Raw genomic sequence first — 24,842 nt, forward strand, 5'->3', positions numbered from 1 at the left:
CATGAGCAGTAACTGTAGTTTTTATTATAGCACTACAGTTCATAGTTTGTCAGTGAAATGGCTAGATGTCAAATGACACCTGTGAAACATAGAAATGTTTAACTCCATTCTTGTGCTGGTATCCATACTACCTAGTTAATGAGACCAGTCCTCCTGCTGAAGGGCAAGTTTCTGACTAAGTATTTAGAGTCTTATTAAAAATAAAAGAATTTCTGAAAAACACCTATGAAAATCAGTATTTTTCAAATCAAAGTTTAGCAATTTTTTTTATTCCTTACCATACTTCCCCCAGGCTATGTACCCGGGGGCCATTTATTATGGAAATAATCACAGAAGCTATTGATAATGCTACCATACAAACATCAGTTGTTTTCCATGCTGCTGGAGACTTTATGGTTCACTTTCACAAGGACTTAATTGAAGAGCACTGCTGAGGAAGACAAAATAGACACTCCATAGCTTGGTTTGATGAGTTGAAGCTTCGGTGATTCTTTTGTGGAATACTAACAATAGCAAGAATACCATTTTGTACAAATTAAAATTTAAGAACAGCTACTCTGCTGTCTCTCAGTGGGTTAGCTCCCAAGTTATGTTTGGTTGAAAATGATATTATGATCTTGGCTTTTGTTAAAAGTAAAAAATTAATGACTGTTTTGACTCTTACAACTATGCAGTGTCAAATGTCCATCTAAATGACGTTGACTTCATTAGCTTCCAGAAAAATGAAATTTCTTCCAAAGTAGACTCTATCTTAACACCTCCGTAATTTAGCATTGTTCTTTAGGAATTGAAGCACTGCTGACAGGTTTCAGTGGACATTGTGTGCAACTTTTGACTTTGGTAACACATAGTTAATATGTTATAGAGAAAAATAGGCCTATACTCCCTGGCATCAAACAAGAACGTATGACCCTTCTCTTTTTCAGACAGCTATTCCTGTCCAACTCTGCTGCAGAGTGGCAGATCAGTACAGAGAGGACAGCACAGAAAAGTAGTGGATGCAGGGATGATGGGATTGCACAAGTATGTGACAACACAGAGAATACCAAGAGTATTGTAGAAGCTGAAAGCAAGGGGAATGGAGGTATGGAGATGTGGAAAGAGTATTATGTAGAGGTGGTCAAAAATGTCATGCTCAAATATCTTTTTCCTAAGACAATGGTTGTTTTGACAGAACAACAATTTTTGTGAGAAGATTTGTCATTTGGGGACACATTTTATATTTCTGACATATTTCAACAAAATGAAATACAGAAATTTTGATAGCTGAAAATTTGAGCAAATTTTTTTCTCTGCAAGACAGTTTTAAGGAGACAACATAAAGGACAGAGCTGAAAAGGAAAATATGAAAAAAAGAAGTGACATGGAATATGTCTCAGAGAATTTTGATGGACAGGGAAGTGATCAATATGAACAAATAACAAGAAGGCAAGAAAAGTAAATAAATGGGAAAAAAAATTTGGTGTAAAAACATATGGGCAAAAAGACATTTTTCTCATGACTCTTGGTAAGGATAGTAGAAGGTCTGGTTTTGGCACTTTAGGTCTGCCAAGAAATTCGTACTGTTTCAGCTAATCTTTTAATTGTTTTCCTCCAAATTATACTTTTCTTAATGGGGCCATCTTTGAAATCAATGGAAAGAGTTAACGTCTGCATATCAAATCACAAGAAGAAAGCAGGTGTCATTCTGTCTGTAGAGGTCAGGCACAGCTGGGGTGCAGTTTATGCCCACCCTGCTGAGGGATATGGTTTTTAGTATGGCCTTCAAAACTGTAGACTGCATTGCAATACAATGTGTGGGAAGACAGGTGCTGAGCTGTTGCAAACTTAGGGGAAATGCTAGAGCTGAGGATGGGATTTTTTTATTTTACTCACAAGTTTTTACTGACCAAGCTTCACCATGCTTTGCCTCACAGTATTTATGGTGCTGACACTCATCTATTCCTTCCCTTTTGTTTTGCCTGAGAACCCCACTGCTATAACTCATGCCCTTTCAGCTCTCCTTTCTCTGTGCCAGTTCTCCTTTGCTACAACAGTTCTGATCCCACCTCTGTGCTTTTCAGCAGCACTCAGAAGCTCCTCAGAGCCAGAGTTCAAAGGAAAACCCAGAGAAGAAAGGCTACCCAGGGCCATGCATTTGCAGGCTTAAGCCCAGTTTTTAGCTCCTATCAGGATTTATTTTATAATGTCAATGTGTTAAAGCAACACAGTCCTTTCCATAGCCTTCTGAATAAACCATCTCAGAGGAGTTTAAAGGTAAAAGCCTAGATCCAGTGTTTAGGGGAACTCCTGTAAGACACTCATTTGTGCTCTAAAAAAATAGGAAATTATGTTGTTAACAACTACAATGAAAAAGTGAAAGAGGAGACTAAACACTTCTCCTAGTTGAAAACTTCAACTGTACACAGCAGCAAAATAGAGACTACAACACAAGGGAGGAGCCACTGTAATTGTCTTTTGCTGTGATCTCTAGATTTTTGATTGAAAGGATCATGTCTGGGGTTCTATGCTCGTTCTTTTCTCATAAGCTCTCAGTACTTAGAAGTCTTTTCTTCCACTCTTAATTTGCCTGGAGCAAGGCTTTTATCTAGACTTTTAGCCAAGAGGCACCTGCTGAAATATTCATTGGTAGAAATTGTGCCATGGGTGTTTTTCCCCATTTGTCCAGTTCTATGTCATTAAAATAAGGTTGAGTGCAATGAAAATAGGATTTGACATAGAAGAATGGCATTATCTCAAAAACTTTATGTAATAGGCAATTAACCCTTTTCAGTGCAAGAATTGAAATACTCAAGACTGCTGAATAGTATCGTCTCTCAATGGCCCTTTTGCACCACATCAAAATGGAATTGAATATTAAAACTTTCCTTTGTGGAAGAATAAAATTTTATTCTGCAATCTTATATAAGGGTGATTTAAAGATTTTAATATTGTATTTTAATGCTGATCTCTACCTAAACATGATGGTCATTTGAAAAAAAGCAAAAAACATGAGCCTTTAAATTTTATAATATGTACCTAAAGTCCCTTCTTCTTTCCTTCTTGCCTGCTCAAAATACTCATTTGATCATATGAAATGATTCAAAAAATATTTTTGTTTGGATTTTGGTCTGGGAATGAAAATAGAAGTATTCAAAAATCTCAAAAGATAAAAAATTAAATTGAATCAAAGAAGACCCCATTATACACAATTAAACCTTGGGTGGTTTTTTTTTACTTTATACAAAGCTGGCCTCAAAGCTCATCTATTAGTGTTGCTTTGAGCATGGTCAGGTGAACTCTGAGTGAACTCTGTAGGTACCTTCTGATCAAAATCATTCTGTGATTCTATGTTATTATTCTAATGGAGACAGATACTTAATGTACAGAGAGAAGTAATTTTTTAAAAAACAGAGTTTAAATTTAATCAGTTTTTCAACAGCGGGAGGTAAAACAAAAGTCTCCAGTTTAATATTATTTCACCCTGTGTTTGAGGGGCTAATCCTAGGCCTGATCTGAGAGTCTTCCCAAGAATGCAAATCCAATTACGTATAAGACATTTTCTTGTAGACATACTGGAAATTTCTTTGCATTTACTTGCAAGGTTCCTGTCAGATTTTGTTATCTGATAACACAGACATAATACTTTAACAATTTTTCTCTTCTCTAAAGATCTCAAAGTACATGAAGAACAGTCAGAAATTAAATTGTGTAAAGCTCTTTTAAAATGGGGAAATATTTCATTGTTGCCATGTGTCAGTATAAAAACAGACACAAAGAAATCAAGCCATTTTCTCAAGATGTTGTAATGAAAATAATGGGCAATTACAGTTGTGCATCTAAATTGTATTACAAATGGCTTGCAGCCTGTGGGTAACAAAGGCTGGAACAGTTTCCTATGATATCTCTCTGCCTCCTCAGCTATCACAATTCTGGACTGCATAGAAAAAACTTTATTTGCTTGGGTAAGTGTTAGCAAAACTTCAAAAACTCAATGACAAGAATATTTTTTTCTCCTAGAAATGCTTATTTGTTTAAGTTACATTTTTTGAAAAGTTTTAGATATATACTTTTGTTTATCCTTATTCAACACACTTTCTAACGTGTGCATTAAAAAAAAAATAAGTCCAGCATTTATATATTTTAAAATTAGCAAAAGAGTTAGGCAATTAGAACCTGTTGGCGTTTGGCTGATGGGAAGAAATCCAGACCCATAATAGATAATCCCTTGGTATCTGTAATCTTCCCTAGACAATATCTGGAGGGATATATAAATAGATAGATAAATGGATAAATACATGGAAGACGCTGTTGAATGCCTCAAGGTCTCCAAAGTGAGGCACTTCCATGCCTTAGTTAGAAATTTCCATATCACAATTGCAATAATTCAGTGCTATCTGAGTCCTGTGTCAGTCTCTGATGTTCCTTTTTGAACTTGACCACAAGATTTCTCAGAGTAGAGATGGAGACCAGAATCAGGAGCTTTGAGGTCCACACATGCAAACTTCGTGGGAGCTCCGCAGTGCATGCTCTGCACTGTTAGGCACAGACACTGTCCATGCTCTGTCCTGCTTTATTCCAAAAGGAAGTATGTACAGGGAGAGATCCAAAAGCCAGGGTCCAAAAGCTTTGATTCTTTTTCAGCCTTTAGCAAGCTAGGAATGATAAATTTGGAATGAAGTCTCTAACCTTTTGGACTGCCAAATACAGAGAAAAAAAATTGCAACAACTTCAGTTACTTCAGATTTTTCCTAAGAGGCATGAGAGGAGAACTTGGCATTATAAGAGTAGTGTGCTAGGTTTCCCCTTTTTGGTAACATAAGATTCTATTTTAATCTTTCTGCAGTAAAAACCCTGAGAAAAGTCCTTGTCAGCAGGACCTTGTGTCCTATCACAAGGCTGTACCTGTATCACCACACTCTGCTCTCAGGTACCTTACAGTACATCTGGAGATATTTTACTGAAGTCAATGGCTGTGATTTCAGCTTTACAGCAGCATCACTGGCAGCAGATTTTGGCCTTTGGCTGCTTTTTTTCAGACTTTTCTCAGTGCTTAGTAGCATATGTGCTATTTCAAAAGAAAAAAAAGTCATAATGTTACCATGATAGAAGCACAAGTGCAGCCAAGGGTTTTAGAGAACAGTTCTTGATTAGATCAAAATTGCTTAAGACAAGACTAACTGCTTCACTGACTTAATGCAGCTGTAGGATCTGAAAGATTCTGATGGAAACAGCACCGGTGCTCTCCACAGCCTCCTTTAAAACCAGTCTCCTACATTCAAAAAAGAAAAAAAAAGGAAGTAAGGAATGAACTACAAGAAACTGCAGTAAATGAGAAGCAGAGTTTTAATGGATAAATTCAAAAATATTTTTATAAAGCAAAGCAAATAACCTGATAACTGCTTAACACCACTGAATATCAGTCAGAAAATTATAATCTAATAAAAAAGCAGTCAACATAATTGGTAACTGAACTTTCTCTACTACTCAACTGCAGTCTGTCCAACCTGACAGGGTAGTAGCAGAATAAGCTTCACTTAACCCTCAGACTGGGATTAGGAGTTAAATACAGCAATTCTGATTATGATAAATAAAAAGAGATGAAGAGTAGCAATAAACTACTTTGCATCCCAAGAGTATGCAAACATTTAAAGTTTATGGATCTGGCACAAGAAAGAATGATCACGATTACAGCTGGATTGCATTTCAGTATTTAAATTGTTATCTTTGATTGGACACAGTTTTTTAACTGGAAAAGCAAATGCATTCCAACTTTTTTTGTTGTTAATTCACTTATCAACCAATTCAGCAGTGACTTTTTCAAATATGTTCCCAATATTCAGCATGAATTTGTTGGTTTTGGTCAATTCTCCTGCCAGTGCATTTGGATATGCAGATATGGGTTATGCAGACCTTCAGAATGAATTAATGTAAAACTCCAAGTGAATATTTGTGGAGCTGTTGTGCAATAACATCCACTCATATTAAAATATATACCCCTTTCGGACAGTTGCAGGAATCCCATGTGTTGTATGGGTCTGCTTGGGAGAAAAAAGAAATCTTTTCCTGCCCCTACACCTCAGTCTCCAAAATGGCTTCTTGGGAGCACATGGTGTATACGTATGCAGGTACATACCACACAGCCTTTCTGACATTTTTACCTCCTTCTTTCCATCTTGTACTGACAAATTCACGTGAAAAAACTTACTTTTTAGTGGTTTCTAATGTCCTTTACTTTTTTATCCTAACAATAACAAAAAATGAATAGCAACAAGGAGAAAAGTTGTTTCAATACTATTATTTATTGTCCCTGTTATAATAAACTCTAAAGAGTAATTAGATAAAACACACACTATTACTGTTAGTGTAGCTGTGGACAAAATGTTCACTATTACACCAAATTTAGTCACATATTGCACTGACTCAAAAACTATAAAATAGTTTTGATCTTGAAAACTGAACTAGAAATTATCTTTAGCAGACTATTTCTAATACTTTCATTTACATTGAAGAAGCTCCCAGTAAATTTTTAGTACGTCTCCAAGCAGCTAGTTCTTAAAATAATGACTGTTTTTAAAAAAAATGCATTTTATTCAATAGCATTAAATGAGTCGTTTTTCTGATATAGATCAAATCTTGCATTCATAGTTCTCTCAGGTTTGTTATTTCCAAGAACTAAAGTGATTCCCTGTGACAGATACAGTTTGTCCTTCCTGCTCACTGATATCTTTAAGGCAGTTAGAATATAGGATCAATACAATACCTACACTTATCCCTGAAATTAGAAATAACTTACTATAGATATGAGAATTTCATATGCGTTGACAGAAGTACAACACAAACATCATATGCCGCTTCCTTACACAAAAACATTGAGACAAAAAAAACAAAACCCACATACACTCCTAAAAAAAATCAAGATAAGAGGGTACTATTAGTTAGTGTCCAGTTTTGAGGTTCCATCAGAAGCTGGATATAGAGCAGAACAACAGCACACCTGAAAAATCATTGAGATCACAGAGTCTGTAGGTGATTACTTGGCATGCTTGGGTTCTTCAACAACTTACATCTCAAAGGATTTACTCCACAGAGAGTGAGGATAACAGCTCTCTTTTGTATTGAGAGAGTTTTTTGTGGAAAACTTGGGCACTATTGTCTTGCCAATCAGCTCCTGAAAGTGCGAGGTCTTCTCTTTCATTAGGTTAAACTAGACTAAAAACCTACTTAATGTCAAGATCATGTTCATGGAGAAAGAAGTCTTACAGAATTACTATCAAGTCACCATTATCTTTTCCAGGGATGGAAAAACCTGTACAGATCATCTTGTCATATAGAAGTGGCCACAGAAAATTACAAATATTTCCCCACTTCCTTTTCCTGAAAATCCCTGTGGGTTTTGCTTTATTCATTTGAATTCATATGTAGTACTTCTCTAAAGTAGCAAAGATTTATTTAACTATTTTGTGTTTAAATATGGAGCTGAAAACCCTAATAGCAATTTAATTTGACTAAATACTTACATACTTTATGGTCAATCATCCAGATCTTTTACAAGGTTCCTTGGCTTTGGAATTACTAATCTCAAATGGTACTATATATGAGCCTTGTCTGACATGACATATATTGAAAGAGACTGTGGAACGATCGCTTAGAGATGAGAACCTTGCTACAGTTTTAGTGAACCAAAGCTAAGAGGCAAATTATTCAATTATAGTAAATTTACAGTAGCTTAATATTTGATAGAAGTGGTTCTTCTATCATCAGAGCATCATATTGAAAACCCTTGAGCAGCAAAATAGCTCCAGAAATGCCAAGGATGTTTTAGCCACTTATTAAGAAAATTCATCTGTCTTGATTTTTTTATGAACACTTTGGCTTTTTGTACAGTAATGGCTATGGAGACATTTTTGGTTAGTGCATTGATGTTCCAATTTCCCCTGGATAGCAATGCACTAGAGGGGATGAGAGAGCAGTATTAGAGCAGGTAGGTTATGGTAGAAACTGTGGCTCCATAATTAACCCAGGGGCTGTAAGTGCTCTGGGCAGTGCCTGTAGAAACATCTGATGCAAAGAATTCTGCTCTCCTCTTTCAGTATAATATACTGAGAAGTCTGCAGGGGGGGAATGGTGTCAGTCCTGAATTTTTTCCCAATGTACACCTCAGGTCACTGTAATTTGTTCCAGTCTGTTGTATGGCTGCCCCTATAGGTCTGACCAAGTGAGACAGGACTCTGATAGTGAAGTCAATCAAGAGAAATTGTTTTGTTGGGCAAGTGGTACACCTTCATGAATTTGAGAACACTGAAGCTTACAACAAGATTTCAAAGGTCCCTCTTTTAAATATCAATGATTTGTCAGTCTTCTCCTGAAGCCATATATTAAGCTTATATTCAACATTTGATTTAATGCTTGTATAAATACAAGAGTAACAGATTGCAGTGCCTTTCAGCTCACCAATTTATTCTATATTCAGCAATCCATATGCTTACTTTCCAAAATGGAGGATATTACCGTGTACACTCTCTGTGGTGATGCAGTTATAGCACATATATCCCAGAAAAACTTGTACAGGGTAACTACAGCTGCTGATGACAAAGTTGTGAACATCAATTTATTCTAAGGATCATCTCCCAAGTCACTTGCTGTTTTCACTACAGAAATTAAAGAAATTCTATCAATGGTCAGGAAAATGTAACATTCTGGGCTTAGATGAAAATATTTATTTACCAGTACAAATTCCTGTTCACCTTTAGACTTCTTAGAATTGGACAAATGGTCAGGCCTTTCTTCCTCTCCCTTTGAGTGTTCTAAAAAAAGTTTAGCCAAAGTTCATGAAAACCAGTATTCTATGTTCAGTACTTTAAGCGAAAGGATAATGCATAAATGAGTATGATAAAAATGGCTTTTTTTTCATAATACGTGCACTAAGCTGTTCTTTGGGAAGTTATTTGCAGTTAGAAGTGTACAAAGATTTCTAAAAGGCAACTACAAAAATCCCAATTTTCTTTTTTTTTTTGTTTTACTTTGGGTTTCTAAATTACTCTTGATTCATATCAGCAGCAACCAATCAGCGTCAGCAAATGATGCCTAGAGTGCTTAGTCATTTATCATGGAACTAACTCTGTGTTATATTTACTTCTGTGACACTTATAGTAAGTTGCATTGCAGTTTCATTTGATTTAGCTACTTATTTATTTTTAAATCTGAATATAGCAGACTATACTTTTGCTATAGTGCAAAAGATATGTACGATATTAGTGTTACTACTATTGTCACTTATTAAGATAATCCTTCACCTTTCTATTTTTCTCATTGTAATGGGCAATTTAAGTCTGACTAAGCAAAAAGATGGTATCCGTAAAGTGGAGAAGATAATGTGTTTTTCTTGCCTTTTAACCCAAGAATTGTCAATTTCTTTCCGTCATAGCAGGGCCTGACACATAGGGTAGCTTGAACCTGCTTTGCATATTGTGAATTCTTACAACAGCAGCATTAATTGTGACAGGGGCTAATTATAATTTCCACTCCCTCTATTCAAGTGTTACTTTTGATGGGTTCCAGAACCAGCAGAGGAAGTTTAACTAAAACCAGATTAAGAAATTATTCTACGATTTTCGAAGATAAGGAAGGAGAAGATATAGATTGTGACAGGTACTTCCAAAGTGTGTGTTTGTGAATGTGGTATATATATATTTACACTTTTATTCTTTTGTGTTCAATACATAACCGTTTGTGACTTTGTAACATTCTAGAGCAATACATGCAGTTCCTTCAAGGTGTCCATTCAGACCCAAGTGAAGCTAGGGACACTCTTTCTGGCGGCTTTATTTGATATTAACTTCTATTTTCATGTATATAGGGTGAAAGTGAGTATTTTTGCAATATGGAAATAAGGTATGACAATTAACCTCTACTCAGAGTAATCAGTTCCTTTTGATCTTTCTCACATGATATGTAAACCTTTCTGAAATCAGGTGAAATCCTATGGGGCAAAGATGCACACATCTACTGGGGTAGACTGTAATTAAGTAGACTCCAGTGTGGAGACTTGAACATACAATCTACATTTGTTATTACTATCCCTACTAAATATTTATATTGCAGTAACATGTAAGAGCCTCACTCAGAAACCTTGCCTGTTATGTGCCACTCGCCTTCCAAATAAGCCAGACTGTTCCAGTTTGCAACATCACACAAAGGTGCAGTGGCATTCATCAACTGAACTAGAAGTGAACAAGTCTGTTTAGTACCACTCTTGTGCCCTTATCACAATGCTGCCTGACATATTTATAAATTATGTTTCTCAACACAGTGCAATCCAGGTGCCAGGTAAGAGGAACATAACTTTGCAGTCTAATGTAACAAACCACCCTGTCATGTACCATTGGTTCCTCTGACTGAGAGATGATATTGTTCTTAATACAGGTACTCTGAATTTTCTCATAGTTGCCTTGTGCTCATGATCTGGCTATATCTATGTGTTCCATTTAGATTAAAACTCTCTGCAACTATATGTTTGTACAGCACCTAGCATGGGATGAGATCCTGATCCCTGATTAGGGGTCCTAGCCCAAGGTGCACTATGAATGAGCATCTAAAAATAGCACAGCAAGGACAATAATGACAATGTAGAAAAACAAACAAACAAATAAAAATAACCCCAAACAAATTAAAATAGTCTCAAATAACTTTTAAGTAATGATGATAAATAGTTAAAAAACCCCAACTTAAGATAAAAGAGCCAGTACTCCTATTTATTACAGCTCTTATGCATGTGTTTAACATTATGCATATGAAAAGCCTCAAGATTTCAAGGGTACTACTCGTTTACTTAAAAATTAACTTGAACTTAGCGTAATACAGCCTTAATGAGGACAACTTGGATAGTTTAATGTGCTCAATGAATTAAACACCTGACAGACTAATTATATTGTCTTGAAATGTTGATCCCAACTGTAATCATACCAAACTTGTCAAGCTGTTCACAACTGAGGCAACTTGTAGGGTTGTCTGTGCAGTATATGTGCACATATTCAGCCAGAGATCAGCCTGCCTCGAAGTTAGCAAAATTCCACTAATCTTTTGTGTCCACTGACTCGAAGGGGAAGCTTTTACTGTTACAGGCTCAAAAGATGAAGTGTTCTACTTTTGGAGCAAGGAGAGAGTTCCTGAGCATGAAGTCAAAGGGAATTAGTCAAACTGAGAGTGGGAAAAACTTCTAAAAGCAGTAGACTGTAATGAATTCCATCACCAGCCAAACTTGTGAGGAACCCATGAAAAGAGACAGTTCCTTCATTATTAGTTTCATATCAATATATCAAGACAATGGACATTCTCTGTGGTATGTTTCTCTGAGCAGTGTGCTTATTTTAAGAGGGATCTTAGGAAGATGATTTGATGGCAGAATCTTCTGGAGCTTGTAAGTGTTGAAGGAAGTCACTTAAGGTGTTCCAAAGCTATTCCTTTTACATCTCACTTTTGCATGCCTAATTTATTCCTTCGGTCAGCACATTCTAACTGTGAATGAGGGAACCATTTGATTTGGGTTATCCTGAGAAAAATCCAAGCATTCACTTCAAACCTGAAAAGCTAAACTTTTAACCAGAAATTCCATAAATTACTGCACATGGAAAGAGTATGAAATATATTTTGTTGCCTCAATCTAGACTGTTTCCTTTATAGGAATAACACTGGAGAGTCTTCAATCTTTTGTTCTCTTTTCTTGCTGATTTTTGTGTTGGTTTTACACTTAATAAGAATCATGGAAGGCAGACCTTCTGCTTTTAGCAAGCAATATCACAAATACAGCTTTGGTTTCTACCTGACTTGTTCTTTAATTACAGAAAATTAACTAAAAGAACTTCCCCTCACTCTACTTGTGTTTGGGAAATGTTCAGACACTCTCTTAAAAGTGCAGAACTTTAGTGCCTTTAGGATATAACAATGCTTTATTTGGATTCAAGTGATTAAAGAGCTAATTTTCTTAGTGGGAGGTTAGTACATTTATGCAGAGAACTGCATTACAGGAATATGGATACATTTGGGTTCCATGGGGGCCCAGGGAATTCCAAATTCCCCTCTCTCTGCTTGTAGCAGCAAAGACCATAAAAAAAGAAGGAAAAAAAACCTCTCAGTGTTTTGTATCTTCTGAGTCTGGTGTCTTCTATATAGCTGGAGACAGTTACATTCATTTTTCCCTAGGGGACTAACTTTTTCTGAAGTAGTCTGTTTGGTCTTTTTAATTGTAAAGTCATAGAGTTAATTTCCTCTGCACTGATTTTCAAATGATGCTGTAAATGTTAGGTTCAGATTCTGTTTCTGTCTAACTGATTTGGTTGCTTAGTACTTCTAAAGAAGTTTGATTTCATCCAAGCTAAAAATTTGAATAAAGCAAAGATCAGAACATAAAATCTGGGAAATGCTGCCTAGTTTTTTATTGTGCCATAGAATTGTATCCAATAAAAAGAAAGGGCCTTTGTAGTTCTAATATTTTCTGTTCTATGTACAGATCAGAATTGCAGAAAGTATTTGGAATAATTATTTCTTTGTTTTTATGCTGTACCTATTTGATGAATTAACTGTGATGACGCTGTTCATTTTCCTGATAAAAATGCTGTCTGAATGCTTTTCCGCAGTATTATCTGGCATGAGAGTTTTAGATGATGAAGAGTATGGTCTCCAGTTGAAAGCTAGGCAGGGATTTCACCAAAGAGGAATGGATCTGAGAATTAATACATTTAGGTTTGCAGCAATGTCACCTTCAATGCTTATTTCTCATTGACTTGGGTTTGTCTGAAGGAAGACATCTCAAACAAAGCTTCTGGTTCATGTATTACCCCAATACTGAGTTCGAGTGAATGAGTTGTTTGCTGAGTGAAAGGTGTGAACACCTTTAAGCAGATGTGGTTTATACATTTGTCTAACCAAAATCAATACTGCTTATAGTCTGTAGATGGACACAATCACTGCCCAAGCTGAAGTGAAGCATCTCCTGTCAACTTCTGGAAGTCTCATGATGCTCCTCTGACAGTGGAGCCACAGTTGCATATCCTGCACACTCCTTCAGCTGGGGATTCCTGTGGGATATCCAGGGTGCTGGCAACTGCATTTTGGGGAGGAATTTATTCCACTGTGATGCAGATAGATGACTGCACAGGATGCCGAATAACGAACTGGAAGGAGATTCCCTCAACAATGGCTTCTTTTTGCTTATCTACCCGCCACTGAAAAACAATTTATTTTTCCTGACAATATTTCCATTCATTCATGTTTAGGTCCTTTTGCTTTCCTCAAAGCACTGGCATTGGAAGGTATGACAAGTAGGTTTTTCAATGCATTTCTCAAGTAATAAATAACTGGTCTTTAATTTTCCATCTAACTAAGTGCTGGGCAGGTAAACCTTTGCTAATTACTGACTAGGGTTTAAAGAGCTAACCAATGGTGGGTACAATATCCAGGCAAATCAATTGTTTCAATCCCAGTCTGAACCCTATTCTGATTTTATAAGGATCGTTGGATGAAATAAACTCCATTACCTGGAGAAGAGACTAGGAAGTACTGTAGATATTTTATATTGTTGTTTAAAAGCTGAGGAGATTAATGTTAGATCCTTTATGTGACACAGAACAGTAATCTGGGTTCAGACAGTTGGTTTATTGAAGGGAAACCCTTTTTTTGTCTGCATTCCAGGATTTGAAAGAAAAAATAGAAGCTGGGATTAGAGCCAGACTGAGGAAAAACGATGCAGTCTGTCAGCAAGCCCTCAGGTAACAATATCATAATTTATAAATTCTACCAACAATAGGATAGTAATTAAAGATGTAAGTTTCCCTTTTCCTGTCTCTATTTTCAGCAAAACAGATTTCAGAATGCTAAACTGTTTGTGTGTGTCCCAAAGCAAGGATTTAAACCAAAAAAAAAAAAGTCTACAAAAAACCCTGAAGAATCAAACCATACACGAGGGCTCCATTTTTGTTTCTGTTTTGACTTGCTCTTCTTATTACTTATGCTGTAATAGGCTGGTGGCATGTTGGACTTTCTGACTTATATCACTGCATGATCCAGAATTACTTTCTTAAAAAGTCAAGTTGGAGCATTTTGTGATTTGTTTTGATATAAAATGAGAAGAAGCACACTGGCCCAGATCTTGTTTTGTTCCTTAGAGTTTGTGAATTTGCCCTGATGAGTACCATCCTTGCTATATCTAGTGTTTGGACCATTAATTCAAATAGCTTGGGTCGAATGAGCAAAGAATGGGGATGCATGTGGGGAACAGAAATAGTTGGATGGTATAACAAGACCTGCTTCCCCAAATTACAGCAACCCTGATAATTTCATACTCTAACTGTGTAGGATCCTGTTGAATAATACAGTGAGTTTATTGTTGGCAAATGCTGACGTTTTAGTAGCAAACAAGTACCACATCATTTTTCCTGGCAGTAATTAGAGTCTTTTCAATGCCTATCTAATTTCTACTTATTTCACTTGTAATGCCCTTGAGTTATGGACATTATTTTATGTAATGTTTCTACAGTGCCCTGGGCTCTATTTGTGATTGGGAATGAAGTGGTAGACTAATAATAAAACCAATAATATTAGTAATAATAAATTAATGATATCAGTTCGTACTGTGATCTTGTCAGCACTCATGAGTTAAGCAGTGTTGGACTAGTCTGATAGTTAAATGGCAGGCTGTCAGGGAACACTTCTGTTTAACAGATGGTACTGAACAAGTGCCCAGGCATGGTACTAGTACATTGTGTTGTACCAGGTTCCACCAGACATAAAATTGAGGTCTTGACCACTTACAGCCACAAACATTAAATGCTGTATAAAATAAGTACACTAACCACAAGGCTTGACTGCAGTGCCAACTAGAATCTGCAAAAGGATTTCTTCTGACTGTTGGTCGCTGAATCTGATCAATATTGGCCAGATCAATCTTTGAAATTCTCTCTCTGCTAAGTCTCCTTCTGTTGTGTCCCTGGATAAGGTTCCTTTTCACCTTGCACATTACATCATTTAACAATGTTGCCCAGTAGTGCCCCTAAACAGATCCTGTGTGTCACTCTGGGTTTTTTAATAGTGAATGTTGTTGTCTCCTTACGTACAGATCTGAGATAGCTAAACAGTACAATGTTCTTATGGCTTCCATGCCTAGGAATTGGCCTTCTAGCTTTTCTTGGGGAAATGCTGAATTGCAACTATTAAGGTATTTGAAATGGATTTGTGACTAAAAAAATGTGTGTCTTGCCAAGAGAGAAGTGACGTATTTGATTTTAACTTTCCTATTTTCGATATAACTCTTGATAGTAATTTCAATGGCTTCATTTGCTTTACTCCTCTTCTTTTACTGAACATCTCATGAAGAAAGAATCAATAAGGATAAAAAGTTAGACAGTCTTTACAAACATATCTCCTTTTTTTTAGAAAATTCTCCTTTTTTTTTCTCTTTCACACCAAAGGAAGAAAATCTGATTTTAAGGTCAGTTTGCTTTTCTTCTTTAGGCCTTAACAAGCAGTTCAGGAAAGAATTCAGATCTACCTAAATTTATATCCTGATTATGTAGCCTGAACCGAACCTAAACAGATGAGTAAGGGCTGTTTGGATTTACTATGCTGTTTCTTTGGTGGCTCTTGGAGGCACACTTGATGACCAAAAGTGTGACAGATTAGTCCACCTGATGTGTGACTTCTCAGTCCTCAACGTAGGAACAACTGGGAGTATATATTGTTGCACACAGCCACTAGGATTGCCTCTGACCCAGATATCCTGCAAAGCTTCTGTGCAGTTTTCATTCCCATAAAAAACAAGTAAGTATCAAAATACCTCTAGTATTTCCTTGTCCATGTGATTGTCTTCTGCTTCGATAGCTTGCAGTCAATATCCTTCAGGACTCATATATATGTCTTTTCCGGAGTTAAAGAAGAAAATACTAATGATTTTATTGGACAGTCCTTGCAATCATTACTACATTGACAGCACAAAAAGATATCTGAAAACTAACATTCTCTTAGATCCACTTGTTTTGCTAATTTCACTTAGCCCAGCTGCTTAGCCTGTATGTAATACCAAATATTTGAATTTAGGAAAAATGAGGAATGAGTAGGAATGTGTGTTGGTTAATGAAACAAAATCCTAAACAAATAGTGTCACAGGTTGTAATTATTTAAAGCTCCAAAAGATTTCTGGGAAGGCAATGAAATAAAAAATAATAGGTGAATTCATGAGCGCTGCCATCACCATGAATACCACCATGACCTCATCGACCTCCTTTCCAAACAGTGCTACTTACTCATTTTGGGATTCAGTTCACAGTCGCTCTCCTGGCCTTTAATGGAAGTGAATGACTTTGGGGTATAAGCAGGGCATGATTATAATACCATAATGAACTACCTCCTGCATCTGTATCCCTTACCTTGTACTAGAGGGAATTAGAATGACCTCAGCTGTATGTCATAGGCTGTTAGCAGTGAGCCCAGGTACGTGAGGATGAGCTTAGTCTGAACACGGGAATATGTAGTGAACTGGGGGCTAGATCTATAAAAGGACCTAGGTCATGCAACATACAATTTTTAGGTGCCTGGCAGCTTAGTGAAATTCGCTGTCCCAAGTGTTGCAGGCAACATGTGAATAGCAAGGAGTGAGGAACCTAGAGATGAATCCTTGAAAACCAGGATGCTTTAGGCATCTCATAAAGCACATACCAGACAAGAAGCTGATTTCTTCTCTCAGAGACCAGGGGTCTCCTGGGATTCCCAATCACAGTGGACCTGGGCACCTAGCTCTGGGTTAGGCTGTCCTTGTGAGGAGTCATATAGAAAGAAATACACCTTCAACCCAAGCCCTTGCTTTCAGACTGCTTTCCAAAAAGTCAGGGAGCAGTTTTAAAATTTTTAACTTCTTTGATCTGCAGCAGGGACTGAAGTCTTTTTTTTCCTTTAGGTCTTTTTTTTTTTCCACATCCAAAACCATTGCCCAAATCACTTGGTTATCTGGCATGCTGGATGAAGTTTTCAATTGCTCTTAGTGAAGAAGTTAAATACTGTGTATATAATTAAAGACTCAGACTTTGGCAACAGATGAGTGAGATGTTAAAGATCTTTGCAATGTTTAAAATTTGGATTGATTTGCCCCAAATCCCTCTGCGGACCTAACCCTGAGAAAGCACATTTGGAGCCTGAATCTAGTAAGATTTAAATTTTGTAGTGGCTGTAACAGGGAAGCTCTCTGAGTTGTGCAGCATAGCAGTGGAGTCCTAGATGACCACTGTATTTGGCATACTTATCTAATTAGCACAGTCTCACTCTTATTATAATACTGTAGGCTTCAGTAACTTTATAGCTGGATAAACTGAGGAATGGGTAAATTCTGACTTGCATAAAATCATGAAAATTGCAGAAATCGATGTATACATATGCATCCCTTTTTATTTGTATCTCTCCATTTTTCATTTATAACTCACCTATGTACATGTCTACAGGAAGGAAAAATATCTCTGGGACAATAGTTATTGGGTGTCACATAAATTTGTAAGAGATTCTCTTCTGAAGGTCAGACCCTCATGAAAATAAAAATGGAGGTTAGCTAGCTCACAAAACCAGGACTGTTTGCAGGATGCCCAGTCCTGTCTAGTTTCTTACTCTCAGGCACACACCCATTCCTGGAAATGTGTTCTCTCATGTTAGGAGCTCTGGTCTAACCATCCCAATATATAAGGTTACAAAAGGATTTGCTTAAGGCATTTTTATTTTTATCCAGGCAAGCAGTCAGCAGAAGAAGAGGGAGGCGGTAAAGGGGAAAAAAAATGATCTTGGCTTTAACGTGGATGAGAAATGTGAAAATGTGTAACTCTCAGATGCTTGTGCTTTAGGAGAACGTACTGCTTCAGCTTAAGAATGAATGAAAGAGACAAGTGATGTGTAGTTTCTTGTTTGGAATGAAGTAGGACAAGAAGAAAGGTTTGGGCAAGGGATTTGACAAATAAGCTCGAGAAATAGTCTAACAACAGTGGACTGGGCAGACTATGAAGAAAGATGGCACATTCCCATCTTCTCTAATAAGGGGGAAAAGCAGAGTAAAGATAAGATGAAACAAATGTATCTGTTGACGAAAGGTTTCTACCCAAAACATTAGACCAACAAAATTTGAGTCTGAGTCTCCCGAAGTCAATGCAAAGGAGAATAAGACAAGGTCAATGCATTTTTTTCCAGCTTTCATTTCAGCTATCTGGTCAGGCAGTGTGATATGCTAAAACCTTTATTTTCAGTCAGTGTTAAGTGAATGTGCAGCTAGAGATGCACCAAAATGATGATATTAAAGTAAAAAAATATCCCTTGAGAGCATGCCTCTGTACCTCCTTATCCCTCCAGCACAGTTAGAACTTCTGGCCAACAAAGCCAATCTATAGCTATTATATCTCTTTGTCTCTTTTCATATCTCCTAATAGAAGCATTGTTGTAGCTGCTGGCTAGAAAATTAACCAAGTGAACTCTCTCTGTCTGTCTCTCTCTCTTCTCATCAGATTACTGGAAAAATTTAACAGTCTCTGCCTCTCTCTTTTTTTCTTTGCAGGCTAGTAGCACACTGGAGGGGTTTAGACAGGAACAGTTTAACTCCCATATATCTCATGTAGTCTTCACTATAGTTGGTGGACACATCCTTATTCTCAGCCTCTAGGGGGAAAGATGGGTAGAGTGTATAGTTACTTCCAGACTCAAGAATTTGGTTCATTAAGAGAAAAATAAAATATAAAGCGGCAAAACTGAGACGAAGCCAGGAGACAAAGCAGTGATCCATGGACATTTTGCTGAGGAGCATTTTGTTTGGGGGAGGTTGAGCTACAGTGTTCCCATTCAGGTTTCTAGTTAGAATGGATGCAGCTGAGGATCCAGCGTCCTGTATACTTTGTTCTTGTAAAACCTGAACTAGTGTCTCTTCCTGTTTTGATTCACTGTCCATTCCATTGGAATCCAAAAGTTGTAAAAAGTATCATAGAATCATAGAATGGCTTGGATTTGCTACTAATGTAGCATTCCATCATAGAAGACCACTAGGTTGGTCAAGCAGGATTTGCCCTTGTCAAAGCCATGCTGGCTGTCCTGAATCACCTTCCTGTCCTCCACGTGCTTTAACATAGCTTCTAGGAGGACCAATTCCATGATCTTCCCAGGTGTGGGAAAAGAGGTTGGCATTGAAGACAGAGGCAAAAATGTTGTTGAGTACTTCAGCCTTCTTCTCATCCATTTTTACCAGTTTTCCATCATTCCATTAGGGGGTATACCTTCCTGACTTTCATTTTCTGGTTAACATACCTATAGAAGCCCTTGTTATTCTTTGTGGGGTTTTTTAGTGGTTTTGTTGTTGTTGTTGTGTTTGTTTGTTTGTTTGTTGTGAGGGATTGTTTGGGGTTTTATTTGTTTGGGTTTTTATAAGTAGGAAGCATCTTTCCTTGTGCTGATTCCAATGGGATGAGGTTCAACAAAGCCAAGTGCTGGGTCCTGCACTTTGGCCACAACAACCCCCTGCAGCGCTACAGGCTGGGCAGAGAGTGGCTACATACTACATACCTTTGGAAAAAAGTTCTCAAGCAATTAACTAAACAAACATCTTATTCTACCTGAGGGGTCCACAGACCTGTTTCATCTGGTCCGCTGATCCTCAGTGGTTTCACATAGGCTGGAGTGAGGAAATTTAACTATTACTGGCAGTTTCTGAAAACCTACAGCTGACAAACACTTGCTGGGACATCCATGGCTCAGGAATGTAGCCAGCCACTCATCTTAAAGGTAAAGATTGCCACTGCTTGTGACTGGCCAAAGGTGTCCATCACCTCTAGGGGTGCCCCCAAACAGTTTCTGTCACAAAGCATTGAGGGAAAAAAAAGGAAACAGGCAGTTTATCAAGAATTCTTTCATCTCTTACTGAAGGAGAATTGATGGACAATTTTTTGTGAAATCGAAATTTTATTAAAAATGTTCATGCATTGGCCTCAAAACATTCGTGTCCAAATTGCAGTAGTTTTTTTTTGAATTTCCAGTGTATTAAAGACAAAGTTCCCCTAAGGCACTCTTGGCCGGAGGAATGTTGTATGGCACAGTGACAAAAGAATGGTTGGAAGTTGAAGTGTTGAAAAGCATGAAGAAGTCTGGCATTATTCTTTGCTCATTGCTTTCACTGGCTTGATATCTGAGGTTGGACAAGGCAGGCCCAATTTACTCCGCTAAAAGGTGGGACTGATAATAGTATCTCGAGTGAGTTGTTGAGAGAATTATTTAATTAGTGTTACCAAAAGACTTCAAAATCCTTAGCTAGATAATATTCAAAAAGTATCACATTTCCTTCAATAAAGATTGTTTGCAAGCTGGGAATATCCATTTGGGATTCAGAATTTAAAATGTTGCACAATGTAGAAAGTATATAATAAGGAGAAAGAAGAAAAATCATTTTAAAGAACATAGTTGGGTGGATTTTTTGTATTTTTTTTGTTTGGTTGTTTTTTTAAAAAATTTCTTTGGGCTTGTGATTTTATAGATCTAATATAACAATGAGGACACTGAGAACACCATAAGAACACTGACAATAGTATTCATTCCATGTTTTAGAAACAGTACTCTAAAATATCTTCTTAATATAAATCAAATAATTTTCTTTCTCTAGCTTTATCCCCTGTTACAAATTACAGTGGAGCTCAATAATGAACGGATAGAGCCAATTTTTTCAGTAACAAAAGGAAGCAGGTGAGGTGATAATTGCTCTTGTTTTTGAAGGTCTGTTTTGAAGAAGCCCTCACTTAGGATCACAGGCTGAAAGAGTGAATTGAGAATGTGGGTAAAACTGTGAAGTACACTAAAATGCAGGCCAGAGAGCTTTGTATGCAAAGAGAAAGCATCACTTAGGAAAATCAACTTCATTATTGTCTTCATTTTGAATTGGTGTTAATTGGAGGGCAGAGATGTGAGGAATGGTGGCTTAACCTGGGCTTTGGTCTCTGCTGTAACATTCAGCCCTAGATTTTGTCTAGGTTTGACTCTTCCTTATCCTTCAAGTCTCATTCATTTGCTTGATTGCTGTCTGGGGGCTAATCTCCCTTTCCTGGTCTTTCTGTTCTGCCTTGGTTTTCCTCCCTCAAGGTCACTGCTGCAACCTCTCTTTCCATGGTTTTGAGAGGGCAGAAACATTCTCCAACTATAGTTGAATCTTTCAGTCATCTACAAGAACCTGGCATTGGTACTTCAGAGACAAACATTTAACTGCCATATGAAATGACTTCCTAAGGGCCAAATTCTGCTTACATTAGTAATGCGAACAGTGCCATTAACTTCACTCTGAATTGATGCTGTTAATTAACATGGTGTTATTTTTCTGTTATTAGTGGTTCTTTTCAAAAGTCGTTAAAAATCAGAACACAAAACCAATGTAATAATATTTAATACATGCTACAAATTACTTTAATTATGGAGTAGCATTAAAAGGTGTCTAAAAATACATTAAATATTTTCCTCGTGTTCTTCATACAGGTATGCAATGCCGTGGTTGCCAGAGGGTAGTTACACTATTGCAATGGAAGGACAAGGGTTCCTGAGACTGTCATGTTCTTAAATTTTTCTCTACACTGTATAAACTCTAAAAAAAAGAACAACACACCGCAAATCACAAAGAGGTATTTAACTGAATTTTAAAATGCTGACAAGGCACTTAATTCCAGCTTTTACCACGTGCTTTATTTTTTTTTCCTTTTTTTTTTTAATATATTTTATTTTCTGGCCATCTTAAAATCTGAGAAGGAATTGGACCTTGTTTTTTGGGGGGTGAATGATGTTTGCTTGTTCCTGCCATGAGAATATGGTAATACCATACAACTACCTATCCATAAAAATTCACTTTAGCTTCAAGAGTCTCAAAGATATTTGAAAACATAATGGACATTGGACTTAACTCTGTGATCAAATTAACTTTATTCATATGTAACATAGAAAGCACTGAAACTATCATGAAGAAGTTAAGTGAATTTAACTTAAATTCTTGTGACAGGAAAAGACTAAAGCAGAGCTCACTTAATAAGGCACATTCATTGGCTATTTTACTCCTTTTACTAACATTTTCTGCATTTTGAATACATCAAACTTATGGTGATCTTCAGCAGAAAAAAAAAGAAACAAATAAAACAAAAACAACACATCAAACAAGTTAATCTATCAATCAGGAACACCTAAGTTGTGTTAGCATCTGATGTCAAGTTCATATACACATTTGCATGTCTCAGTATAGTAACCAAGCCACAAAAAAAAGTCACAAATTAAATGAGAGAGAGCAGAGTAATATATTAGGCTTTTTCTGTCTAGAGATGGCCAAAAAAGAAGAACTAAGAGATAACCTTATTGAAAGGAAAACATCTGGTATAGTCTTAAAATGACACTTGGAAACAAATATCAGAAACACAATAAGCCTGAGAATTAAAGTCACTGCAGCATAAATGACAAAGGCCATCAAAATATAAAAGTTATGCAGAGCAGAAAAGCCCTTAAACAAGATAATGTTTTTATTCCTCTCTCCCAAACTGTACAAAAATCTACCAAATCAGAAAGTCTAATAAGATCAAGCATCCTTGTCCAATCATGTACATGAATATTTTCAGCATTTCATAATATTCTCCTTGGATCCTATATAGAAAATGAATTTGTCTCATGCCCCCTAAAACTGTCATTGATATTGATCTAATTAGGAACTTCTGCAAATAGACCAGAACCATACACACTGAAGAGGAGTTTAGGAAATCTGTTGCAGAAACGTAAAAAAGCTTTGCTGGGACCCTCTTGACTCCTGAACAATCAAACAACTGAATCAGATTTATTGACAACTCCCATGGTGCTGAGCTCAGAGCAGATTTTCAGTGAAATCTCAGGAGCAGAGCTGCAGGACTGCTGTGCATTCTGTTTCTGTATTTAATATAACCCATAGTTCAGGTCCATCTCTGTGACAGATTTTTCCAACAAGATCATATGTTTTATATGTATAATAAGCCAAAGGATGAGTATCAGCTCCTGATAGAAGGTCCTGCTTGTGATCTTTCACATTTGAGGATTTTGGGATGACCATGGTGCAGAGCAGAAAATTATGCAATTGTAGGGAGACTACCTGTTTCCCTGGCCTAAAACTTCCTCTTTAAGATATGGATCCTGATCTGAGACACAGCCTAAAATATCAGAGGACCAGGACAGTCTGTGGGGTTAGGTGCACTGGATTTTTAAATCCCTTCCACTCATGACAAATGCATAGATGCCAGTGTTGCAGAACAATAGATACATGCCTATTTTTCCCCATTTCATTTTTGCTCTTAATTTCATTTGAATGTAAGATTTCAAACAAAGACTTGAAAAATTTTACCTGAAAGAGGAAGAAGGAAAAAGCTGTGAGAGGAAGAAACCAGATTTCCACTGGAGATTGTTTAACAACCTGAACTAGAGCTGTCATCACCATGAACTTACCGCTATATGATCATGCAGCTCTCTTGTCATATCCTAGGGTATTTGCATGCTCTGCTCTCTGCCACATCTGAAATCCTTATTCTTGATCTGGTTTTATTTCACTTCTGTTCCATAAGAACCACATTTTCTTTTAGCAAAGCAGAAGATATTTGTTAGAACATTTTATAATTCTTTATTTAAAATGGCAAGATATTCAATTCCTCCTTGGATATTAAACATTATCCTCATGGTTACAGATGAGAGAGACACATGTCTCAAATACAAGATTAATCCTTTCCTCAGGTGATATATATAAAGGGAAATTTCCAAGGTTAAGTGCACATCCTATGCAGTTTTAGCTGATTACAGTTTTATGAATGCAATATTAAGAGGTGCCTAATTCCCACTGAAATCATCAAAAATTTCCATCTACTGTGCACATCTCACTGTTAAAGAGACTGTTTTCAAAATGTACCTTTATTTTCAGCAAAAAATGAAACTGCAGTTCTCCCATATCAAATTTGTGGGAACACTCCAGCTTTATGAATTTCCTCCCTTCTTTACCTCATGAACACAGGTAAATGTGAAGGGCTGTTCAATGAGCAAGCAGAGATTAGAGCACCTGGAAAGCAGCAATGAGACACTTGGCTGTTGGTGCTGGTTCACTACAGTTGTGCTTATCACAACAGATAAAACACATGTAACTTTGTCAGTCTCTACACTTCCAGCTCCATTTCCCCTCACAGGTAGGCCAGGTAGCAGTCTTTATTTTAGGCACTACATTTCCAAGGTGGGAGGGACCTGTGCAAAATTACACCTTCTTCACAAGGGACAGCCACAGTCTGGCAGCATCCTCTCAATTTTAGAGGAGGTAGGTGTCTAACTCCTCAAGAAAGAATATATTTGGGCCGGTTAGGATTTTGTCTACCCCCATATGCTCAACAAAACAAGCCAGAGGAAGTGCTGAGGGGATTTCAAGCTACATCTTTATCACGGGTTAGTAAAGTGCCGAAGGCAAGTGTAATCAACCTCATGATTCAAAAGAGGAGTGACTCAGACAAAACAGACTGTAAAGGGGATTTTTTTCTTGGAGGACTCCCACACAGGACCCTATGGTTCTCCCATGCTCCACTGTGTCTTCTGCACCATGAAGTGCTCCCAACAGCTAAAATCTTTCCCCCCCAAAAATGTGTGTTATTTCCTGTTTTCTTCAAGCCCCAATTCTGTGAGTGCTTATATGAAGTTGCAACCTGTTTCTATCTAGAATCGCAGCATAGAAGATTATTTTGGGTAAGACTGCTAATAGCAGAAACTCTCATGGTGCTGTCTCCCCCACAAGTAATTTCCTTTTCCCATTCAAGCATTCTTTCCTCCTTGCTCCAGTTTTTCTTACAGCC

At 37.1% G+C, this 24,842-nt stretch overlaps 1 long non-coding RNA gene across 1 annotated transcript in view; it reads left to right on the forward strand.

Moving 5' to 3' along the window:
• The window catches only part of LOC135416227 (uncharacterized), a 78,058-nt gene that overhangs the window by 28,798 nt on the left and 24,418 nt on the right, over positions 1–24,842 (forward strand). The window contains exons 2-3 of the long non-coding RNA XR_010431491.1: positions 12,925–13,289; positions 13,669–13,745. This is a non-coding gene — a long non-coding RNA (uncharacterized LOC135416227). The remainder of the gene's footprint in view (positions 1–12,924; positions 13,290–13,668; positions 13,746–24,842) is intronic.

This window comes from Pseudopipra pipra, chromosome 6, assembly GCF_036250125.1.
Source record: "Pseudopipra pipra isolate bDixPip1 chromosome 6, bDixPip1.hap1, whole genome shotgun sequence".
Lineage (NCBI taxonomy): Eukaryota > Metazoa > Chordata > Aves > Passeriformes > Pipridae > Pseudopipra > Pseudopipra pipra.